The 20,683-nt window shown below is 39.5% G+C and overlaps 1 protein-coding gene across 1 annotated transcript in view; it reads right to left on the minus strand.

The window, feature by feature from the left end:
• WARS2 (tryptophanyl tRNA synthetase 2, mitochondrial) overlaps positions 1–20,683 on the minus strand; it is a 45,721-nt gene that overhangs the window by 24,493 nt on the left and 545 nt on the right. The window lies entirely within an intron of this gene.

Below are 20,683 nucleotides of genomic sequence, written 5' to 3' on the forward strand. Positions count from 1 at the left end.
GCTACTACCTGGCCCAAGGACTGCAGCCAGCTTTTTGTTAACACTGAGAAGGGCCAGGTGCTCACCTAGAGAAGGAGGCATACAGAATCCCAGCATACATAAATTAAATGAAGTCTTATAGAAACTCAGGATTCTCTAGGCTTCAGAGCTGTGCTTCTATTGTTAAGGGCGTAGAGCAGTTGCTAGGCAATGCAACAGGTACTTCACAGGCATAACATGTGTCTTTTGCGTCCCATGTTCCTGCTCTTCACCCAGAGAATAAGAGCTCAAGAAGAAAACAAGGCTATAAATAGATGATCACTAAGACGGTGTTCTGTCCCTACAGGGATCCCAGAACAGCTGATTCTTTGTCAGAGCACATTTCTTCTTCTCCTCTCCCTGTCTCCCCTCACTCAGTTCAAATCCTGATGCTCCTTCCCACAATTATTTCTCCCCACAGTGCTTCCTGCTTTCCACTGCCCGTTTATACACCTGTTTAACCACACTTTTCTACACAGGCTATGGCTTCTTACAGCCCTACTCTCCATTTTCTTATCAGATAGTTTCATCCCTCCCATGTTCCTGTATTCTTTTCTTCCTCCACTTATGCTTCCCCACCCCCTGCTTCCCAGAAGAGCTCTTGCATGGTATATCAAGACAGTAAAGAGGCACAGAGTATGCCATATGGTAAGGAAGCTATTACTGCCTTGACTCCAGTGACTTTATATAAAATATGTTTCCTACCTGCACTGTTAGAATAGCTAAGAAACTTCATGATGCTCTAGAAATCCACTATGGATGCGCATCAAATAAAGTATGTTAGGATGACCACATTAAAGCATGGTGCAGAAACTTGCACATCTTTCAACTGCAGTCTAGACAAAGACAGCATCACCTGGAATGTCTCCTGATGTTACTGCTTCTTTTCCCTGGGACCCTGAAGCTAGTGCTACTTCAGTGCAGAAACAGCTCTACCCCCTGGGGTAACTGCCTGTTAAGTGGGAATCTCTGTGCAGTCAGCACAGATAAGCTCACATGCCAATACCTTGACCCAAAAAGAGCTGGCACCCTGAACCTGTGGAGAACAGTTCTGCCTACAAACCTTGTTGGTCCCCAAGTCACGCAGACTCCATTCCCCTGCAGCCACAGTCCCTGCTTCATATGCTTCCAAGACATGTTCATGATCTGCCTTTTCCTCCTTCCCAGATCACTGTAGATTAAGTCACTATGAACATATCTAATGTACTGGCAAAATTATGTCCCCTAATTTGAGAATCATACACACAAATAAATGGTACAAATGCAATTTAGGCAGGTAGTGTGAGAACATTTTTCACCAAGAAAATACAAGATATCAGTGTTTCAACATACACTATACATTCAAATTCTGTACTAACTCCAAATATTTGAAGGGTAACACTGAGCTAATTAAAGATACGTTTATTGTAACACTACATAAGTTAGCATCTGTTTACACACTACATGTTGGAAAGAAAACACCCAAGTGCAATGTAAAATGGACATAGTTTCATATAAAGAGATAACAAAGTTCTCTGTCTATCCAGTGAAGAGTATACCTGTGAAAGCAAGCATGGAATCTTTAATGGTGTTTGTACGTTCAAACGGTAAACAACTACTTATAAAAGGTTTGTTCAGTATATGGGCCATACATATCAAGTTAAACATGAGAAACAAACAGTAGCAGTATTATACTGAGTCTAAGGCTCAGCAATTACTTAAGTATGGAATTTGCAGAAACAAGTAAATCCAATAAGGAAAACTGAGCTAGGCTGGACCTGGGTAAAGCACTAGCAAGTACATTACAAAGAACAAATGCACACAGGCTCCCAGCTGAGGGACCAGTTGACTAGAAGTCTTTCATCTTTAACTCCTTTGATTCCATTTAACAACACAAAGCACGAGATGTTACAGCAAGTAGGGTGGTATGAAATATTCCATTGCGTTAGCAGAAGTCTATATTAAAAAAAGCCCACACAAAACACCCGTAAATGAATCTTGGATTTCTAGCACTAAAAATATACAGAGAACATTACTCCTTTGGAGAGAGTTTATGTTCCCTGTTTGTTCACTCTGTGAGAAGCAGCGGGCAGCATAGCAGCGTGGCAGGGGAGTTCTGCCTGGTACCATGAAATCATGGGGCTGGAATGCACTTCAATGGTCAGGGGATGGGAGCTGTGTGCTCGAAAGTACTGGAGTTGGAAAAGGATAAAAACAAAAGGAGTGAAGACTTCCCAATGGAGCAGAGTGAAAGCCACAAGACATGCAGCTCCAGCCCACAGGCACTCACTCATTCAGACATCTGTAGTAAGCACAGTGTGAGCCTGCTGTTTGTATGTTTAACTCTGTGTGGTGTGTGCACCTACACCAGTAGTGCTGCATGTTAACCTTCACTCCTGTTAAGAGTGTAGTATCTGACAGATGTTTTAACATCTATTATTAGTTTTCTCTCAATAAGACTTCTACATGGCAATTCCAAACATCACAATGCATTTCTCAGCAGCATTTTAAATGAGGCTTGGCCCAAAACCCATTAAGATTCAGGTGTTCTCTTACCTAACCTCCTTTTTCATGATGAGATGAACAACTGCTGCTCCTTATACTCAAAAACTGTCAACATCCAAATGCTCTCAAATAATCAGGAATAAACATTACATTCTTTTCCCAGAGCAGGATGGCTAAAGTCTGGCCCCAACACCCTGCACTATGGCCACATCCATTTTCAATGCAAAAGAGTATACTGGAAAAGATGATAGCTTCCAAAATCCAATGCTGCTCTCTTGGACTCAAGCAAAGCTTATGTCATATGCCACACCTGCAGTAAGGAGAGCTACAATTGTCAAGGCCTCAATTCAGCAGTCAAAACCACACTCATTCCCTGCTCATGAGACAAATGTGCCAGAACTGGAGAAGACACCGAAGTTACGAGAGTTAAGGAAATCCTATCTGCGTGTCTCCTAAAGACCATCACAAACAGCTTTATTTTTAAAAGGAAAGAAGGTGTTAACAGCATGCTTGTCTAATTGAAAGAATTTTATGAAGAATATTAGTAAAGTCAACTTGATGCTGTTCGGTTATATAGGGAAATGTATGTATCGTACACAACTTTCTCATGTTATTAATAACACGGGCAGACTGACTTCAAGACCACTGAATCTTACAGCTTTGAAGACCACCAAATCTTTAAAAGAAACATGCAAACCGCCTAAAAATTTATACTCGCCTTAGACTGAGTTTCAGTTTGCTTTTTGCCCTTAGTGGGCCAAACTATTTCCACATACTAAGCATGGTCAGCCATTCTGTATCAGAAAACAACACCTTTCATTATTTATAGGAAACCTGGAGAAGGAGGACAATCAATTTTAGGGGTTAAAATGTTCATCTCAGAAAGCAGACACAGGAATCTCTTATCTGTTAAAGAGCACCCAGAGAAGCTTCCAAGCTCTTCCCCAGCCCAGCAGCACTAAACCCTAAAAGCAGCTATGCAGTTCTTTGGATGCTGGTAGCTGTACATATTGCATTTCCAATTGTGTTTAAAAGCTTTTTGCAACCTCCAGAGCAGGATGCCATATGCTCCTTAAACCATCTGCAGATGGTTTCACAATAAAGTTTCTCTATTTCATTCCATGACTTTCAGCTGACTCAAATTTACTTTGTTAATACCCTCTAATTTAGACATCTGTACAATTTGAGTACTTATTACTCTGAGATATATATATATAAAATTGATATCTAAACAACACAACAGCTACAAGACATCTTCAAAAAAGCTAAGGATCTACCCAGGCAAAACATTTACAAGCTTAAAAATTGAAATTAAAATATTAATAGTTACTTTAGAAAAACCTGTGAAAACATGTCTTTCTTAAAAATTAAGCATTAGAGTCTGGAAAGTATGAGTTCAAGATTCCTTTAAAAACAAGCATGGAAGTGTACAGCTAACCATAATCTAGCATTGTTTTTCCAAACTAAAAATCAATTAGAAAGCAAAAGACAATCCCATTGCTGAAAGCATTTCTTTGTATCACTGACCATAAAGTTACAGGGCTCCTTCCGTGAGCTCAACACCACATCTGCAACATTTAGAATGGTAAGTCCCCCTTTTATTTGTATGAGGAGCTACCTCTGCCTCCTTTAAAATTATAGCAAGTTACCCTTTTTCATTTTATTTTTACATTTTTAAAGATTTTTAAGACTTCACCAGGAAGATTTTTTGTTGTTGTTCTTTTTAAATTGATCAGGATAAGCGCCAGGCAAACTCAAGCATGAAACTCTCATCATACTGGAACACAAACCATGGATACAAAATACAGCTATTTGGAGAGGTAACTAGTGATTTGGGAAGCCTCAGATTGCGTTCATTCAAAAGAAGAAACCAATTCAAGCCTCTGAAAGTGCTGAGAATCCACACTGAAAAGATCCATGCAGATCAAAACATCTAATGTCACCAGCCAATTCTTGGTATCCTGACTATACCTTTCATGTTTAGGTTTATGAATTCTCTGAGGGTTGAATACAAGTATTTACCTGCTGAATACACGTATTTGCCTGGAACGGTCAACAGAAACCTGCTTCTCAAACATGTAGCAAAATCAGTCATAATACAGTTCCTCTACTTCACAAAGGAGTTACACAGAGCCTCTCTTCTTTATAACCCCACATAAATACTGCCATCATACACTTGAAATGACAGCAGACAAGCTACAAGTATAATGAAACCTTATGCCTTATAAACACTTTCACCTCTTTGTGGGTTTTAAAAACAGAAAAAGCTAGCATCCAGTCAAGGAGGTAGGAGAAAGCTGCCAATAGACAGCCAGTTCTCAGGACTGCCTAGGAAAACATTTATACAATTACATAAAAGTATACATCAAAGTTGGGCTGGTTAGAGTCTGGTTTAGACCTATTATTTAACACAACAGACCACAAGATGATGACATTAATCCTGCCCTAGAAGTACAGAGGCAGTACATCTCAGCTTTTCAGTCTACCCAGTGATGGGGGAGACAGACACTTACATTTTCAAGACCCCCACTAGCCATATATAGAGGTATAAAAATAAACTCCCAAATCTTTTGCTAATTGTATTCTTCGAGTAACTGAAGGTAAGTACAAGGCTTCAGACTAACCAATTTCTGTAGACTTTGTTCATAAAGCTATCCAAGCAAGCTAACTGATAGGAGACAGGCTTATGCCTCTATCTAGAATGTATCTAATAAATATTTCCATCTTTACATTAAATAAAGACTTGCTCAGAAGCTCACTTTTGGGCTGAAACACAAGCAAGAGATTTTAGACCTAAAAAAAACACCGTTACAGAAAATTATGACAGTATTACAATAGCAGCAGTACAATAGCAGCAGAAATCACCCTGCAACCCACAGTGGTGGTTACTATTCACATGCTATAGCATTTAGCTGCTCTGCTTTATTTTAACAGCTATTTAGTCAGGGCAGAACAGGTGAAGAGCCGAGTGAGATCTGCAGCATCAGAGCTAATTCTAAACACAGGTGGTGGGCACGACGGAGAGAGCAGGAAGCCGACAGGAGAATCACTGCTGACATCTACGACAGGAAAGATTGATGGCTTCCCTCTCTAGTTTTCCCCACTGTGTAGGCACGCAGGGGGTGGGGGAAAGGGACGGAGAAGCTGCTGTGCTGGCGACATAACACACCACACAGCCTCCACAGCACCAGCGCTGATTAATGAGACTGGAACGACGCAGGAAACAGCAAAGGATCATTCACAGACTTTGCTCTTCTTGTTATAATTTTAGCCGTGGCGGTTCATTTCGCCCTAGTTGTCCCAAACTGAAGCAAGTTCAAATTTGCCAGAGGAAAAGAAAACGTGAAAGTCAAAGGGAAGAAAGAGCAGCATTAAGCAAATACAGACACGAGTAAAACACACAAATTGGAAAATTTGAAATTTCAAACATGAAGATCTTCCCAACAGGGATCAAAAAGGAAAGAAAAAAACCCCAAAAACTTGCCTCAACCTCAGAGACAAAAGAAATTCTTTGGCTGACAACAGTCCCCAACTACTGCATCTTTTGCATCTGTCTATGGTTTTTTATTTCCCTCATTAATACTTTGCAACTTCAAAGCTCTCGTTGCTAAAATGATATGCTCATCTGTTAATATTGGCTTAGCAAAGCCTGTCTTCAGACAGCTATTAAGCAGCAAATGAAGGGAAACCAGATGAGTCAGATTTTACTAGCTAAAGCATAAATTTTAAAGCCTAACTGGGACAATTTAAGTGTTAATGTTATTAGAGAGAGAAAAAAAATTGAAGGAAAAGGGAAACTTAGAAGCAGTCTATGTACTACAGACTTTACTTCATTTATTGCTTTTTAAGCAATTACTTCTCCGCAAACTTGCTGTAGAAACCTTTAAAACGTGTTTATCTTGATCTGGTAATTCAATACATCAAATTCATCTGGTACGAATGCTATTTCATCATGCTTGATTCTTAAAATTAGGGATTAAAGATCTAACATTAAATTAGAAAGAAACATACTTAGACCAGAGCAAGTTTTCAGGTAAACAGCTTCTGAAAAAGGATTAACTCGTTGCCCAGAAACTGAACTAAATTAAGATTTAAACAGCACTGCCTGGTACCCCTTTCTTGAATGTCAAATGCATTTATATTTAACCTTAAGTAACATTTTAATATTTATATTTAAAATGAGAAACACATTTAAAGGAGGAACATTTACAGCACATACTAACCCCACTCTATAAATTTAACCCTGCTCTCTAGGGCTAGCAAAAGAATACAGTATAACTGCATTTGGGTTAGGCTGCCCTCTCATGCTGCCTTGTTAAAGATGACTAAGCAAATGGATCCTTTAATGTGGTATGCTGCGTCCCGCAAATGTATTCTCTCATTTGCCTTTATGAGCTCCACGTGCCACTCCATGTGCTAGTGACAGCTGTACTGACAGACGCAAGGATTATCTACAGCAGGTTGCCACAGTTCACACTGCCACACAACAGAAGGTACCTCTGGACCCAAGGCAGCCACGGACCCTTCCCTTCCACGCTGAGTGAAACAGGTTATACAAACTCTGGCTAGGGGACTTCTAAGCAGCCAGCACTCTACAAAACAGAAGAGCTGGCTCAAGTACTCTGCAGAGGTCCTAGGACAAGAGGTGGTGATAATATTTGACAGAGCAGGAAGGGTTTGTGCACAGTCAGTAAAGGAACCAAGCACTGGGTCTGCATGCAGCCAACGGCAGTCACCAATCTTCCTCTAAACCATGATGTCTTCCTTAGCAAGGACACAGCCTGATAGTTGTCTTTTTTTTTTTTTGTGCTGTGCTCCCTACAGTTTTCCACATCAACTGGAAGGACAGCATACTATGGCATCTGTTCAAAGCTGAGACATACCCCAAAGAGGTGCAGTTACAGAGCAAGTCCAGCGCATGCTGACACATGCGCTACTTCTGCACCTCCTGGTTTTCAAAGACATACACAGAACTGCAGTTAATGGTTTCAAATGGTCCAAGACAGGCAGCAGCCTATCAGCCTTAACCCTGCATTAACTATTCTCAAACCATTTACTTCCCTTTTTTTAAGCTAAGACATAAAGCTTCTTCAATCAAACTACCTAACCACAGACATTAACTGCAGGCCTTATCAGCCCATTTCACCCAGACTCAGTGAAAGGGTAAAGGACTTAAGAACACTATGTTCTTACAACTACCACACAGGTAAGGTGCTAAGAGATTAACCAAATTAGTGCCTCACTGACAGGAGGCTGCAGCAGGAGCTAAGTGTGCTGAACCATCATCAGGAACATTCTGGCCAGCTGGGCAAGGCACAAATGTCATGCCAGTTCAGTATGTGCTGCTTCCAAATCCATTAGATGATGCACACAATGCTTAAAGCTGAAAATTTGATAGTTACAGTACTGTAGGCATTGCTTGGAGAAGGTGGCACAAGGGAAAAGGAGAGGAAGCAGAGACACAGACTTATTACACTGTGGAGAACACCCCTAAGACACAAATCCATAGAAAAACTAGTTTACTCTTCATTGAACAATGTGGCTGAACCAGCAGCAACCAAACAATTAAAATTTGAGGGCACAGATGCCTTCTGGAAACAGTTCTTTGAAGCACCCACCAGGTCTGCCTTCCTCCTGATCCAGCTGCAGCCCCGTGGGCTGACAGAAGGCACACTGGCACAGCAGCAGCGGGCCAGGGAGCGAGCAGAGAACCTCATGCTCCACTCCAGGACCTCACCTAAGTGGAGTTACTCTGTATCAGTCAGCTTAACTTCTTAAGTTCTTGGAAAAATACAGGAAAAAATAAAGAACTTAGAAGAAATTACAGCTATAAACAGCAGACAGCAGTGTTTCTCAAGAACTAGATCACTCTAATAACCTTCTATAGCACAAAAGATGCTAGAATGGAGAAGTAGTACTGAAGGTTATATCCTGATTTTCATTAAGTTCCAATGTTATCTCAGTTTCCCACAAGAAACATAATATATGCTGCGGGTGGAACTGGACAGAAAAAAAACCAAAATGACACTTGTTGATGGCTTACAGTGGTTGTGAAAAGATATACCAAATACAGTTTTACAGGGTTTTCTCTTGGGTCCATTATTATTTAACATTTTAATATCTTCATTAGTAATCTGGATGATGAAATAAAGAGTATTCATTAAATCTGCAGATGACACAAAGGTGGAAGGATGATAAGGGCTCAAAATTATATTGACAAAGCAAAGAAACGGTCTGAAAAAACAGGATGCTGTTTATCTATACAGAAAGAACTACTGCACAAACACAGGAAGGAGAACAGCTTTCCAGGCAACAACTACAGAACAGGATTTGGGGTTTGCAACATTTTAGAAGGTGAGTATGAATCAATATCATGCTGCTGCAAAAGCACCACTTTTATAAAATACAGCAAAAGTTGCACAGGAATATATGAATTGGATTAAAATCCAGAAGACACAAAACAATTTATTCATCCTGCTCGGGATGAGGATGGTCTCAAGCTGGAGCACTGGGACATGTTTTAGGTCCTGTGTTTCAAAACAGTGGTAGAAAGAGGGCATAGAAGTACAACCAAGTCCAATGAGAGACCTCAGAAATAAGACTACGGAGGAAAGCCTAAAAGAACTGAGGTTTAGTCCAGTGGAAGGAAGACTGTGGAGGGACAAGGTCTTAAACATGCCTTAAATATGTAGTCTTCTACATATGATGTTTGGGACCATGGTTAATAGGGTAAGAAACAACGAGCTTAAGTTGCAGTAAGAAAGATTCAGACCAGATGTAAAGAAAACTTTCCAACGGTAAGAAAAAGAAAACATTTCAGAAGAGTGTTTAGAGAGGTTCTTTATTAAAAAAAAAAAACAAAAACAACCCCCACGAGATGTGTTGATAAAGATGCAGGGGCAGCTAATTTTTGTTTTGGGCCAGGGGAAGCACCAGATCACCTCTAGTTGGGTCTCTTCTGGTCCTCTGAGATCTATATGATCTCATATAGGCATGATTAAGGTCAAAGTGCAATGACCAAAGAGGATGGAAGAGAAATTAGAGTTCTATTTAGATAGGCTAGATCTCATGGCATTTCAAGATTCAAGTCTTTCTACTTACATTTAACAAAATTTAAGAATTGAGGCCTTTTCACAGGTAGCAGCTGAACACTGACATGCTTTGAAAAACCATTCTGTGTTGTCAAGAGATGTGAAATACAGGTTAACATTTAATACTTGCAGTCTGGTATATACCTAAATTCAGAAGTGTACACTGCTTCAATAGAATAAAACTGATAGCAACAAGTGAAGAATTAGCACTCAGTTTGCTACATGATACAGGCATTACTGTCAAAATGTAAAGAAAAGTATATCGTACTTCTAAATTATAAATATAGGTTATTTGATATAGGAAATATTGATCTGCTTTTAAGTTAATAGATGAAACCATTTTAAGTACCAAAAACATCACAATCTTAAAGCAAAACAAAACAAAAAGCTAAAGAATGCCCCCCCAACTAAATACTTCCCTCCCAGAGAAATTAAAGAAGTTTTATGTTTTTGATCACAGTAGTATCCAAATCTCTCAAAAACATCTGATCACTCTTGCTCCTTCTCTGACCTCTAGCTGAAAGAGAGTTTATTATATTTTTTATGTATTTTGTTCAAGTGAGGAGCCTGCTTGCTACCAAGATTGCCCTATGGGATATAAACAAAGACTATCAACTTACATCTAGAGGGATGTTTTTTAAAAAATATTTTTTGTTTGGAATTACTATGTTTCTTCAGAATATTGTCCTAGAAACTCAAAGAGTAGTTCATTTCCTCTCCATTATTTTATTTGGCAATTTCCTGTAGCAAGGAAAAGTTGGCTTCATTTCACATGGGGCCAAAATTAACACAGCTGCTCAAAAAGTTTCACCTTGTGGTCACTGCCTGAAATTCATCTCAGGTGAAAAGGAAAGTTTTAAAACCACCTGATGGCTGTTGAGAGGCCTTAGGACGTGGAAGTCTCAGTAAATTCCCTAACGGTGCACACATGCACAAAGAAAATGCTACAGCTGGTCCTCCTTGTCTATGCTGAAGAGAATTCTATCAATTTAAATATTTTAGACACAATCATACTTGTATCAGGGACTTCTACAGGATTTTAAAAACTTCTGCTGAAGACAGACAATACTCATAGAATACATTTTTACTACTGTTTTTATCAGTGCAGGTTGCTCCTGAAATCACCGGACTGGGCTGTTTCCACAGAAAGGACAAACAATGGACAAGGAATGTATGAGGGGGACAAAGACAGAGAGGTTCATTTGTGCTCACATCTTGCCCTCCAAGAGGATGTAGCCAAGGCATGTTCCTGTGCCCAGGAGCTGTCCTGGTTTTGGCTGGGATAGAGTTAATTTTCTTCCTAGTAGCTGGTACAGTGCTGTGTTTTGGATTTAGTATGAGAATAATGTTGATAACACACTGATGTTTAGTTGTTGCTAAGTAGTGCTTACACTGGCCAAAGGGATATGCCATACCATATGACATCATGCTCAATATATAAGCTGGGGGGAGTCGGCCGGTGGGGGGCAGCGATCGCTGCTCGGGAACTGGCTGGGCATCAGTTGGCAGGTGGTGAGCAATTGCATTGTGCATCACTTATTTTGTATATTCTTTTATCATTATTCTTATTTTCCCTTCCTTTTCTGTCCTATTAAACTGTCTTTATCTCCACCCACAAATTTTACTTTTTTTTCAAATTCTCTCCCCCATTCCACGGTGGGGCGGGGGGGCAAGCGAGCGAACGGCTGTGTGGTGTTTAGCTGCCTGCTGGGTTAAACCACAACAGGAGCACAGAAGCTCATCTGGATGCCCTAGTTTAGATACAAGCACTGACCCCAAAAAGTAATGGTCAATAAAAGCTATAGTGTCTTCCTAAGGAATTTAATCTGAGGTTGAGTTGAAGATAGGATGAGTCTGTATTTCCATTGAACAAGCAGACTGAATTTACAGCTGATGATGTTTTCTGTATACAGAGCAAATTCTTTGCTTACATGAGAGGAAGTTCTTATAGGACCGGTATCTAATGCGCACCAGCATCTTCAGTCACTAGCACAATAAAGCGCTGGTTAAAAAAGTCTGCCCCTTGGTCACTAACATCTAAGGAATGTAAAAACAAAAGCAATGCAGATAAGGATTTGTAGCAGTACAATTAAGCCTTATCATGTTTGAGACCTAAAGCACGTAGAAGTTTATAGAACATTACCTGTGAGACTAGAACGGCCACAGCACACGCCACCCAAGTCACAGCAAACTGTAGTCACAGTCCCGCTTATTACACACCTTGAGCCCAGAAACGTCAAACAAAAAGTTGCCTAGTTTGTGTGTGACACTCACTGCTTTGTTTTAAAGATGAGCTCTCCCTTGTTAACTTACCTGTATTATTCAAACTGGCCCACAGGAAAGCAGGCAAATTACCAACTCTCAACTTGGATGTACCCTTTGGAGCACGTCAGTGTAAAAGAAGCCGACTGTTTGTACTGCAGGTATCCCAGAGATGTGTAATACTCCATTTTTCTTTGACTACTGGCAAGTATTCTACAAGAGACTTACAATCAATGTTGCATGGCCAACTGTAAAAATGTCCCTCTGAAACGAGTGACAGCACCTTTGGCTGTTCTGACCTCGCTTGATGAACATGCAAAGTGCTGACACTGCTTTAATTCTGCAAAGATCTCAAATGTGGATCTCTTCCAGAAAAAGACCCCCCAAAAATAGTGGAAGTGTATGAAGAGCAGAATGTGTACTCGTTCTTGGTGGCAGCAATTACATGGGCTAATTTGTTGCCAGCAGAGATGCAAAATGAGATTTGGTCAGGAATTCAGAGGGCTGGACCCCTCATTCCCTTTACATAAGCAACAAAGAGGCTTTGAAATGTTTGAAACTGTTTTGTTCTTCCATGCAAACGGAAAGCACCCTATGGATGCCTATTAAGTAAAGTCTTTCCACATCTTGGCAAGTATGTGATTTCAAGAAAAATATTTGCAAATGGATAACCCAATTCAAGTAGAAGTCAAAGACCACCTTTGAAAGGAACTTTGATGTGGCTATAAAAAGATTATATTTAGGAAGGATAGCATAACGTGGTTCTGTCATCAAAAGTTTGTACCTCCCCACATTTCTTTGCTGTTGTTAATGTAAAAAGCAATGCTGGTAAGCAGAAAAGTGAATGCCCATGAGACCTAGGATTAAGGCAGAATCCCTGAAAAGAACTGTTCCTGCTGTTGGATAAGCTCAAAACAGGCCATTTAGCAATCTCGCTGCCAAAGGACAGGGATATTAGAGTATCTACTAATGTGAAAGCAAGTGACAGAAATAGTTGCTATGTGAATCTTTGGAAAGATCATCAGGAAGCCTGGAGTCTTTTATTAACATGGAAATGTTTCTATATCTTTTCCAAGACACAGCTAACACGGCAGATTCCAAAGTCAGAACTATGCACCTGGCAAAAGGAAAAAAGGTGATGGTGAGCCTAGGAAGTTGTGAAGATGCTAGCAATTCAATTTTTTTTGAATGCTGGCCAACAACCTTCCAAATGAGATTAACAGTTGAGCATCCAGATTGTGAGGAGGACACTATGAAGACCAAGGTATAATATTTGATTGTCACTCAGTGTATGTGACCAGAAACAACAGTGATGGGATTCAAAACCACATATACTCCACCTGTCAGACTGGGAGTATGTATACAGTTTCATCTCACTTTAGCTTCTGAATACTTCTGGGAATTAGAAGAGTTATACAGGAGCTTTGAGCCTCAAAAATGGAAACTTAGCACTATCCAACCCTGGGATCTTTCTGCACAGGAGCGTAAATATTGACACCCACCTAAGTAGGTGAACTAGATGGGTTACCCCACTTTGAAATATCAACAAGCAGCACTTAATTCACCTTCTAGTGTGTACTGTAAGGCTCCAAACCCCTTATCTACAAACAAGGTAATCTAAACAAAAAAAAGTTCCTAGTCTGTACAGTTATGAAAGTGCCATCTAAATACAAATGAAGCATAGCAGGGTTTTATCTGCCTGGTTATGAAGATAACATCAGCATCCTGGTAGTAGTTCATAACACGACCTATGTGCAGCACCATGAAAATTGAGGAAACCCCTATTAGTGCTCCCTCCACACAACATTAATTCTTCATTCAGATATTGTGCAGCCATCACCGAAACAATCGGGTAAACTTCACCTTTCCGTTACTTCTGCCAGCTCCAAGAAGTGGAAGCAAGCCCTAGCATAATTCAAAGAACTCGAAGTTAAAAGTAAAAGCGGACATTTCACTTCTGGTAGCAATCATCACATTTCAGCACAAGAATGAGGGAAATGAAAAAATAATGAAAGTAATGAAAAATGTAATGAAAGTAATGAAAAACACACACATTGTTTATGTGTGTGTGTTTGTGTGTGTATATATATATACACAAATATATGTCTATTTCCTTTCCCCCACAGTGAGAACTTCAGCGCATTCTCAAGGTGGACATCTCTAAGGGCAAAAATGTATTTAATCCTTTCCAGTGGATACATAGATTTGCCTGATAAAACACAAAATTATAAAATCTGCTATGTGATTTGTCTGAGTTGGGGACTCCAAGAATGGTATTGTTACAGTCAAGGGCTCAAATAACCAAAAGGAAAACAATTTCAATTCACTACTTACGAACTCAGCAGAGCTCAAAAAATATATGATCTAAGGTGACTTAACTGACTTAACGTTTAGGGGTTTTCTTCTCTTCAACTTCTGATCCTACTGTAATTTGAGTCAACTCCACAAAATGTTTGTTCATCTAACTCTAGAGTCCCAGCATAAACCACAACTTGTGTCATGGAAAAAGTAATTGTTGAATGTCTAGAATAGCACTTGCTGTATTAGTAAATGGAAATTGTATCTGCCAATGAAACAGCATTAAAACAAGACCCCCAGTCTGCAGTCTAGAGACAGAGGTGATCCACTACAGACTGTACAATTCACAGTATGTTTGTCTGACATACGCACTGGAGAAATTTACACAAAACTTCAACATCCAGGACTGCCAGAGTAGCATCTTTCATTAAACTCACTGTACAAAAACAAGTTAATAAAAACAGAAGTCTCTCAAGAGAAAAAACAGGCTCAGCCAAGAGACTGAAAGCAAGGGCCAGGGGGGGGAAAGAATGGTGGGACTCTACCCAAGCCCTGCCAAGACGCCAGAATAAAGGGCTGTTTCCTGCTAAAACAGTCTACGTTTGCCAGACTTTATTGTTAGAACTCCATTATGGAAATGAATAGGACCCGTTCACGCCTCAAAGATCCTTCATTTCTGTCTACAACGGGGGGTCTCTCCTGTGCAGCTACAACAGTGGCCAAAATCCACTAGAGACAAGGCATTAAGCAAGGCAGATTAGGAGAAGTCTCTCTCTGACTGGAAGGTGTAATAAATCTGTGTGGAAATCTGAGTTCTCTCAAACCCAGTGAAGACCCAAGAAATGTATATTCTCACTGCATACTAACTTCCCTTCAGCTCTGAAAATGATACACAAGCTAATGGTTTCATTCTGGCATAGAGAACACTTCCAATGCTTTATCTGAAAGATAAGCCAGTTTCCCTAGAGGATTAAACATAAGTTATTTAGTGATTAAAATAAAAACAAATGACTGATTAGGAAAGACTTTCATTCCAACCTGGATAGAAGACACTAGAGGTTTAATCCAAAGGCTGGAACATGTTGCTAAATCCAGCTGATTTCAGGAAGAGTTGGGTAACCAAATAACTTTTAGTATCTGTGCCCAACAACAACAGTCAAAAAAAGTTAAAATTCAGGAAAATAGGAAAACAGGAAATTAAAAAAAAAGGTACCAATTTCTACACATGAATACACATAGAGGCTACTTGTATTTGGAAAGCATTTCTCAAGTCACTTACATCTTTCCTAAAGGTCCTATAGATTACAACATACTGAACAACTCCATACTGGACAGCAGGAAACAGCATGGGTCTTTGCTGTCTAACAGGTATTTGCATTTTGAGCTTTTTTTCTCAGTTAAAAGCACTTTGTGACCTCCAACCATGCTCTCTAGAAGAAAGAGATGCTACACTGGGGACTGTCACAATCATAAATACAAGGCAGGCACTTAAAAAACTGTCTGCTCATCCATCAATCTCAGTACATGACTGCCTGGATGGACATTCTGAAGTTAACCTGCTGCAGTAACGTGTGTATGTGTGCAGCTTGTTACGTGCATCTGGGGACTCATTTCATTAATGGTTAACAAAATGACCCCTATGTGACAGCAACAAATTCAAGATGGGAACATGGATGCTTTTAAATTGTTTGCATTTCATTTGTAACACATCTGAATGATACTAAAAATTGAGCTCTCTCTCCCACTACAGTTCTAACTACAATCTTTGAAATCCTTAAGGATTAGGGCCTGGTAATTTCAGTTACTTCCTTTCTCCGGAACCCATATGGTAACTATAGCTAAAAATTTTCAAGATTAAATGTGCAATCTGGGAAAAAGCATTTTAATGGTCTCCTCCAAAACAACCCTTCAATTTTTATCTAACTGCCTTTTTCACAGCCATCTTCATTTAAAAATATGAAACATGACCAGTCATTAACATGACTAGCACAGTAAAAATGGAGTGATCAGGTGGCCTGAATACAGAAAGAGCAATACTTCCTCAAAAAATGAATCAAATTTCAGAGCCAACCAGTCTGAAGATCTCTTCTTAAAGTACTGAGAACACTGGCCAGAATCATTGAGGTTCACTCAATGATTCACGCACTTCAGAGGCCTAGCAAAATATCAGAAGACCAAAAAAGGACAAATGTCATTCCTGTCTCCACAAATACAGGAAAAGAGGAGCAGTCTGGGAGGTAGTCTGCTTAGCATCAATTCTCAGTGAACAAAAAACATCTTTTGCAATTCCCTAGAAGATAACTAGAGGAAAACAACAGCAAACATGGATTTGTTAAGTGCAAAGCATGACAGATTAGTCTTATTTTGGCCTTGAGACCCATCAGGCTGTCACAGTAGAGGAAGATGCAGTAAATGCGTCTTGATTTTATCACCACCTTTGGTCACAAACTGTAAAGCAAGCTAAAGAAACTACCTACAGGGATCTATCCTGTGGCATTTTTTCAGATATTAACTCAGGTAAACAAACAGGAACATTCCTAAATGAGCTGCTAAGACTACCAACATGTTAGCTAAGATTCCTTGGATTTGAAGATCTCATACTTGCAGTGGTCCTGACTAAACATTCACCAGAGATGTTTTCTGTGCAGCACTCGCCAAGAGGTAGAAGAAGCATCTGTGGGACTGTGGAACTCAAATCAATCTTCTCTTTGTATGACCCAAACAGTGCCTGCTAGAGTCACTGTCCTGAGTTTCATTACAGCAAATCCAACTTTGAGTGCCAGAAAAAAAAATGACCAAATTCTAGCACCAAAGAGGAAAGGAAAGGAAAGGATTTTGTGTTAAAAAATACCAACGCTTGCGGCTGGAAGATGCAGTTCTGTATCACAAAGCTGAAAGAGAATCCACTTCCCGATGCATCACTCCTGTGAAAGTTGACAAGAGATGAAGGTTGTAGGACATAAAAATGTACAGCTTAGCAAAAACAATACAGCCATTGTAATAGATCATGTGTGAAGGCCAGGGAAGGCTTACCTATCAAAGAGGGAAGATCAGGGCAGGAGAAAAAGCAACAAAATGAGAGGTTCATGTTTTCTTTAAAAGATGCTCTCAGGAAGAAAAGCAATATAGGTGTTAGAGTATTCTTACAATAACTGTAATAGTGATAACTACTTTGCTACTAGAAAAGAAAAATGGTGCCAAAGACTCCTGACTTTTTGAAGGCAAGTAACATCTAAAAGTAGGCCTCCAGCTGGGAGCCTGGAAAGCCATCTAGTGATGCATGAGACTCTAACAGTGAAGGTAGTAAACTACCCTCTGGTATGTCTCAAACATTATTATGTAGCAGGAGCTATGTACATCAGAGAGTCTGAAGGGGGTATGTGCAATGCTAACTAGGCTCCTCTCTGAACAAATTAGAAGGCCATTATGGGGTTTAGAGGAGAAAAGAGATCCCCTGTCCAAGAGCTTGAGTTCACACCAGTACAGAAATGCTCCACAGTTAGTCACTAGCATTGGTAGTACTGCTGATAGATAAGATTTTCTTCCCTAATGTCCTAAGCACAAACAGTCCCTATCCTTACTTCATTCACTTACTTAGATTTTTTTTCATCAGTAGCTGTTACAGTTAGGAATAAAGGTTTGAATTGGAGAAAAGAAAGCCTACACAGGCTGGGATTCGACCACTGGCCACTTCTGATCTTAAATGATTTGGCTTTGCAACAGTGAGACTACAGAGAGATTATCAGTTGAAGATACTGATGTAACAGCTAACCCATGAAATTCACTGACTGACACAATGTGAGGCATAACTGAGTAAGATTTAAGATATAACTGAACACTTGTATTGATAGCAACAACTTCTAGAGCTTTGCTGACAGGACTAAACCTAATTCATATTTTATCAAGTCATACACCAACAGCTGACTCACCTTAGATTAAATTTTCCTATTGACAGGCTATACCATAGTTGGATTTCTCAGAATTTTATCAGTAATTCCCTGGAGTACCCGTTAGTTGCCATTTTTAAGAGTGTCTTATCAAAGAAACAGACTTGATGAAATGACCTTCTATAACTCTGGCTTAAAGACCACTGAAGAACAGTAAATCAAGGAATTTGAAAACAAGCTCTTAAAGTCAAGATACCCAAAATATAATTAACGTCTCCAACAAAATGCTACTTTCTTCTAAACCACATATATTATGCCTACATATTCTAGTTGTGTACTAGAAATACGTACAGCAAAAAGTATAGAGGAACTTTTCCATAGCATGATAAATCCAGCATAACAATGAACTGTGCACTACAGTGAAACAAAGGTGAAACCACAGAAATTACACCTTCTAATAACTATGACTGCGTTATCAAATGCTTAAACATCAAAACTATAAGGGTGCCAGTAAATACATACTGCTCAAGCTTGAAGACAAACACATTTCCATCTTGAAATCTGAATATTCCTCATTAGCACACAAGCAAATATATGATCTGTTCCAAGCTGTCTGCATAATAGTTGAATTACTCTGAAGTCCAGTCTGGCAACAGGAACAGCATAAATTAAGAAGCCAGTTTTTTTCTTCAATTCTTTTGAAGAAGCACTGAAGTACCACTTCAATTCAGTGCATTTCTTTCCAGATAGACATCTGAGGGCACTTAAAGTGAGAGAGGAAAATGACAAAAGCCCACAGCATATTGGACTTGCAAATTTAAAATCAGAGAAACAAATTACTACTGTTATTTGGGGGCAGGTGGCATGAAGTTACATAACCAACACTAACTTTGGGCTTCTTGTTTTTTAAAATAAACCATTTAAAGAATAATAGGAAGTACATTCTCAGACCTATCACATCTAAAGGACATCAGGTAACAGTAACCAGGTGACAAAAGCACCTGATGAGTAATCTTGATCTGACGGGCAACTCAGAGGTGGAAAAGAAGTTCATGTCAGAGCAAATATTAAGATACAACAGAGCCAAGTTCACTCAGAGCAGATTTCTCTATTACACAAGATAAACCAGAATCCTTTGCTAGAGGAATGAAGGCAGGGGAGGGTACCTGCTAAGATACTGAAAGGATCCCAAAGAGCCACCATGAGTAGCTGGAAAAGTTAAGCATATACAAACCCTTTCAATATTTTTCAAGGAACTTTGCAGTTATTGTTCTAAAAATAAAGAGTGGTTTGAGGCATCTTTGCAAGATCTGCATTTTGTTTGCTTTGGCAAACGTATTACAGGGACAGTGTAACTGTTAAAATTTTAAGTCTTAAAAACCTAGAAAGATTTAGGTACACATAAGTGAAATGAAATCAAAGCACCTAAAGTAATGGAAACACCCAACAAGCTTATTGAGTATGCCATGTCAAGACTCTTCAGGTCTTCTACATGGTTAAAATTCAAAGTTGTCTTATACACAAATGAATTCTGAAACAGAAAATATAAGCGGAAACCTTACCTCTGCCTCATGGCTCTCCCTCTTTCCCTTTCACTCTACCTCCTGAATAGAAAGGGCAGAATCAAGGTCATTTGCATGCTATTAGCTGTCTCGATAAGTAACTGAAATATGCCTTAATTTCTTAAGTTTAACCTTAAAAATTCTAGTTCTGAAATAACTCAAACATTCCTGCAACTTGTAGTTGACCCAGACTCACCACTATATATACCAACTTTTTGTGTATTAGTCTATGTTTTAGCTTGGAATTCTCAGAATAACAACTCCATGGGTAACAGTATTCAGTTGCTGCAAGGTCACAGATAGCACGGATAACACCAAGAATCTGAAAGCCATCTTTGATCTTACCCTATTTCTCCTCACAAGCAAACTGAGACACACCCACCCTGACACCCATTCTGGGTAAAGTGTTCCATTATAGAAACATAGCATACCATTCAGGATTTGGATGATATACGAATGTGAGCATGATTTTCATGAAAAAGCCAATTGTCCAGCTGAGGGAAACAAACAATTCACTGAAATGATGCGACATTAGTATTATTGTCATCACATGGTTTTAATAATTCTTCCACACATTTTAAAAACAAGACTACAAGCTACATAAAAATTTAGATTGGTAAGGCAAATCATTTATAGACAGAAAACTTTATGGAGGTTGCCTACAAACACATGCTCACTGAATACATTCCTACCTGACTTGGCTGATTGCTTAGAGTATCTTCCAAAATACGATCAATGCAATCAACTGCTCCTTTATTTCAATTTTGTAATGGAATGGGGGGAGGGGAAGGCAAGTTCCTGTTCCTTACAGTTACAATGAAAATCCCAAATGCATTAAGCAAATTTAACCCCTACTACATCCCATCAAATTTGTTTAAGTACCAAGGCAGAGGGTTGACATACATCCTCTAACTGATGTTCAGATACCTATGCGGGTTTTTTTCCTGCTGGAGAAGACAGGAGTTTGTAGCCTGTAGGTACATTTAAAATCGGAAGACAATGCTCTAGGGAAAAAGTGAAGACCAACGCTGAATAACATCCAGTGGTACCTCAGCGTTTGAACGACCACCAGCACACCCAC

Source organism: Aptenodytes forsteri, unplaced genomic scaffold (assembly GCF_000699145.1).
Source record: "Aptenodytes forsteri isolate BGI_AS27 unplaced genomic scaffold, ASM69914v1 Scaffold216, whole genome shotgun sequence".
Lineage (NCBI taxonomy): Eukaryota > Metazoa > Chordata > Aves > Sphenisciformes > Spheniscidae > Aptenodytes > Aptenodytes forsteri.